Genomic DNA, 6,000 nt, shown 5'->3' on the forward strand with positions numbered 1-6,000 from the left:
ATCTAAAAAATTGTGAAAGATATGATTTAAATTGTTTTTGAAAAATGCTATTTTGAGAAAATGAGTGGTGAAATTACATATTTCTAGCCGGTATTGTGTTGTATGGCACGTCATTTTTTATGCATAACTTGGGTGAATTTTGTGGATATCTTTAAATTTCTTTCACAAATATAAAGCTAAAGGTTAATATTAAATTAGTATGGGAAAAATCAATTTTTACCCTCGAAGGCGTAGAGAAAATAAGCGGTATCAATTGCTGGCTGGTATTGTGATTGCGTGACAGGATATTTTAATGTACAGAGTGGGGCATAGGAACCAACTGTTTTTAAAATAATCATAAAACAGTTTTTGTTTCCAACACATTTTCTTCGTAGAACAACGTTTGTGAGAAGATACCATTTCAATTATGAGCGGAAAATTACATCTGGCATGTGATGTCCGTCTGTGTTGACGCATTGTTTAAGGCGCTGACGAAAATTCACCTCTATTCTTTCCAGGGGATCTCTGTTGATTTGGGTGATGTGTTGACGTACTGTGTCCTTTAATTCATCTAATATTCGGGGCTTATCCTCGTAAACACGTGCCTTTAGGTACTCACATAGAAAAAATCACGTGGACAAGTCAGGGGACCGAGGGAGCCATGGAACATCACCAAATCTCGAAATGAGACGATTGGAAAACAGGAGGCAAAGAACTGCCATTGACGCTCTGGAGATATGCGCCGTGGCCCCATCTTGCTGAAACCACCCATCTTGTATGGGTGTAAATGTAAATCGCCATGCAAAATCCGTCTTACCGTACGATTGCTGATTCAAGAGCAGCTGAATGTCTTCGAGCAGAGCGGCCTGGGCTGTGCAGTATCGCTTATCTGACTGAACATTTTCTGGAGTACGCACTCTGTGTTGGGGGCCGGGCGATTTATTCTTCAGTATCGCGCCTTTTTTAACCCAACATAAGATTGTGTCACGCACGGGAACAGAATCATTGTGATTAATATTGAATCTGTAGCAAAACTCACGCCGTATCGAGGTCACCGACTCGCCATTTCTAACAAAACAATCATACGCAAACATGCGTCCACTGCTCCATGATGCCGACTGCAGGTGAAATGCTATGAGCCACGGAATGGACTGTCACATGCCGCACGTCTCTCCCTTTCATAATGACCGAGTACAAGCCATTTAAAAAATACTTGGTTCCCATGCCCCACCCTGTATAACTTGGTTAATTTTATAGGTATTTTGGTACGGTAGAACCTCTATTATCCGTGGTAATGAAGGGGGTGGACTGAACGGTTAATCGAAAAAATCGGATAATCCGTACAATGAAAGATTTTTTCGTAATTTCCTCCGTGGTCTTGTATTTAACTCGCTAGGTAGTGGATCAGAAGTTCACTAATTTAAGTCTGGTTGTCAATGACGGGTTTTTAAGGGATAAGGAAGCCCTTTGTAAGGACTGTCTTAGGAAAGATAGGAGTAAAGGAGGTCTCATATTGTAGATTTACATACTTTTTTTACACTTTACCCTTGTTTTTTTTATTAAATCGCGCAGTTGTAACTCCAGTCTCGTATTCTGATGCGAGATGAACCACAGTTTCCCTTTCTCAAACCATTCAATTATTTCCATTTTTTTCGATACTTAGCACAACACGTTTTCTGTTAACACCCGTAGAAGACATTTTTTTTTATACAAGTTATATTATAGAACGGCAATTCGAACAGTAGACAATGTTGTGTAACGATAAAGGCTTGTAATAACACTCTCTAGCAAAAACATATGTAGAAACTACTAATATGTTGTACAAAACAGATCTTCATATAAGTTATTTATTTCTGAAGAAAAAAAAGAGCGAGAAATACAGTCGGATAATCCGCCAATCGGTTAATAGAGTGACGGATAATCGGGGTTCCACTGTATAAAGCTAAGAATTTATATTAAATGAATTTTAAAAAATGAAAAATTAATTTTCTGACACTTAAATGCATGATTAAATATGCAGAGAATGTGCTTTAGCACGTACACAATACACCTGCTATAAAGACATTTTGGTTCACGCAGATGACATAATTAAAATAAAATGTCTGTCAGTGTCAGCTATGTAGGAAACTCCCTCTTCGGCAAGATCTTGAAAGTACATGGATGCAATTTGTCAATCATGTGCCACGATTATCTGTTACAAGTGCTAATCTGCCAGAGTGCAGCGGTTATCAATCAGCGCTCAGACACGCGGTCAACTTAGACCGGTTTTGCATGCAGCAGCCGATGGTCGTAGTTCAACATCGTGTCACCTCGCCCCTGACCTTCATACGTCACGTGGCACATGGGTGTCTTTGACACTGAACGTGATCAGGAGCCACTGCCACATTTTTCACTAGCGCTGTCCATCCGACTATTAAAATGTCGTCCTTGACGTTCAATAAACGTTTAACATGAGAACGACTTTTTAATTGCAGATTTATTTTTGAAGAAGCTTCGCTCTACGTTTGTTTAGGACAATAATTCTTGTAGTTCTCAGTCATGCATATTTTTAATACTTTAGAAATTCTCATGAATTCCTCACAACTTATAATGCATTTGAAATCCTCGAAATTCTCACGACCTCCTTTATAATTAAAAAATCATGGTTTCTTGTTTCCTACTTTTACAACGGTCAAATGTTTCTCTGGGTACGCTCGAAATATCATACCTCTCTTTAGTGTTTTCGAAATATCACGCCTCTTTTTAGTGTTTTCGAAATTCTTGCATCTTATTTCATTCATTCATTCATTCATTCATTCATTCATTCATTCATTCATTCATTCATTCATTCATTCATTCATTCATTCAGTGTTCTGCCCAAGAGCAGGTATTTCACTGCAAACTCAGCTTTCTCCAACATTTCCTATTTTCTTCCTTCCTCTTTGTCTCCGCATATGATCCATATATCTTAATGTCGTCTATCATCTGATTTCTTCTTCTGTCCCGAACCCGTACCGTTCACTATGCCTTCCAGTGTATCCTTCACTAGACAGTTTCTTCTCAGCCAGTGACCCAACCAATTCCCTTTCCTCTTCCTGATCAGTTTCAGTATCATTCTTTCTTCACCCACTCTTTCCGACACAGCTTTATTTCTTATTCTGTCTGTCCACTTCACACGGTCCATTCTTCTCCATATCTACATTTCAAATACTTCTATTCGCTTTTCTTCACTTCGTCGTAATGTCCATGTTTCTGCCTCATAAAATGCCACCCTCCATACAAAGCACTTTACTAGTCTCTTCCTTAGTTCTTTATCCAGAGGTCTGCAGAAGATGCTCCTTTTCTATTAAAAGCTTCCTTTGGCATTGCTATCCTCCTTTTGACTTCCTGGCAGCAGCTCATGATAGTGCTTATAGTACACCCCAAGTATTTGAAGCTGTCCACCTGCTCTACTGCCTCATTTAGAATTCAAAAGTTTACCTTCTTTACTTTTCTTCCTATGACCATGGTCTTCGTCTTGCTTGCATTTATTTTCATCCCATACTGCTCACAGCTGTCATTTAACTCCAGTAGCATATCCTTTAGTATCATCTCCTTTTCTGCTAAAACGCCATAGGCCTATCATGTGTAAATCTTATACAGTTTATTCTTCTTCCTCCTACTATCACTCCTCCCATGTTCTGAAAACAGTTCTTTACTATATCCTCCAAGTAGGATCACTTTATTATTATTTTTTAATTCTCAGGCTTCTTTCTTTTATTTGTAAAATGATTAAGTAAATTTTTGTTATTGGTAGGTACCTAAAAATCTCACGACTTCCCCTTTCGAAGCTCTCAAACCCCATATTAGAGTTTTCGAAAAATTTTGGTCCCTCTTTGGTACTTTAGTTGACCCACACTCCGTTTTTGTTAAACTTACTTGTATATTGTCATTCCTTCCATTTGCAATTTCATAAATCATCTCATCTCCATTTAAAAGTTTAAAATTCTCACGGTTTTTTCTTTTGGCACTTCCGTAACCCCAGAATTCCAAGTTTGGCGGTTTCGTAATTCACTAGTCACATCTATTTTTTTAAATATATTTTCGGAATCCTTACGAACCCGCTTTTGTGCATTCTAAATTCTCCTCCCTACTTTCTGATATTTTCGAAATACTAGCAATTTTCCTGTAATATTATTAATAAAAATACATCTCAAAATCAATTTTATTCACCAAACATTTATACGTTTAAGTACATATGTTTAGGAATTAAATGCGTTTACTTTCGAAAAGCATTTTTAAATCTACACTTCACTCCTCATGTAATAAGCTTGTACTTGAAGGGACATTTCTTGCAGAGAAAACCTAAACTCTGATTTCGTTTTTAAAAATAATTCGGAATATAAAATATCTAAATATAATTTGAACTGGTAATGGAAATAACGGGAAAACGGCTGAACGAATTTTAATGAATGACCCGTTATTTTGAAGCTTGGCAACCAAGGATTTTCAGAAAAATAGTAACTTTCAGTGAAACGTTAATTTTCCTACATAACTTTCCTATTTTCCAAAATCCATCTTTCGTCAGTTTTGAGAACTAATTGTATTTCAGAATAAAACAAAACACATTACAATAAACAATAGGCTATTACACGAAGGCCATGACCTGCAGAATTGCTGACATATTTACAGTTCAAATTCAATTGATTATTACACACTTCAAGACTTACTAAAAATAATTTACAGGTCTGATTCTGCGGTGTGTAATTTTCTGAGTACAGCTGTGTTTTGGATATTAAAATCTACAAAACTTGAGGTGGTTTGATGACATTATTACCATTAGAAATGAAATATTATTGTAGTTAATGTCATGATGTAAAAAACTACAAAATTTGTGTAAGATAATAATATTGTTATTAAAAATAAAATATTTTTATAATTATTAATCAAATGGGGTTGGGTCTTTTTCATATATTGTATTTAATGGCGGTGTGGTGTAGATACTTATATGCGTCATTCTCTTCAGTATTGGCTCGAGAGAGCGCTAAAATTACAGTTCCTAAGGAAAGACCAAAAGGTATTACTTACTGATAAAATAAGAGGCCTACAACATTTTTTAATCTCCGGATCATTTCAGCAAGATCTCTTAGCAGGATAAAATGATTTTACCCTCTACATTTCAAGCTCTACATGCAGCAGCTATACCAAGATGCTATGTCTATTGTTCGAAAGCATAGCAAACCTGACTTTTTAAAAATTTCACCTACAATCCACAATGACCTGAAATAGCTATTCCATTACTCCCACATGAAAAACCCACTGATCGTCCTGACACTGTTACATGCATTTTCATGTTGAAAGTCAAAAACTGAAGGTGGATAGGTTCAAGAAAAAATACTTGGCACAAAAGAAAATCATTCAGAGGGAGTAGCCTATGTTTAATTATTATGGAAACAAATAACTTTCAGAATGTCTGGTATTTTTCACTGAAAGTTAATCTGAAAAATTTTTATTTGAACGTCTAATGAACTTAGTTTGCAGTATTTGCTACACAAGCCTCTAGTATATATATATATATGCTTTATATTCCGAAATGATACAGTGTTAAAGGTTGTGTAATGAAGTTGTATAAAAATAATGATTTGAAATGAAATATTTCATAGTAGTGAATATACTTTGTGGACCTTACAGATATATAAATGAAATAAATAAGATTAATCAATGTAAGTATTTCCGAATAAATAATCAAGTAAACTTTCGCACATAACTTTTCGTTCTGCTTGAGGTCAGGCCGTACTCCAGAGTCTGGGAACTGACGTAAATAACCCTGAAAGTCTCTCTCTACACGTCAGCTGTGTACTGACGTATCCTAATGTTAGATAGTGATTTGTTTTAAATGGCCGCTGTGTTGCTATCATTTCAAGAACATGCATGTGTCAAGAACGATGTTTATAAACACGACTGAAAACCACTCCACTTTCTCTTTTTTATACTTGGTTATTTAACGACTCTGTAGGTCCACAAACGATTAGGGAAAACGCGGAAATTCTAGTTGAAGCAAGT

Source organism: Periplaneta americana, chromosome 1 (genome assembly GCF_040183065.1).
Source record: "Periplaneta americana isolate PAMFEO1 chromosome 1, P.americana_PAMFEO1_priV1, whole genome shotgun sequence".
Classification (NCBI taxonomy): Eukaryota; Metazoa; Arthropoda; class Insecta; order Blattodea; family Blattidae; genus Periplaneta; species Periplaneta americana.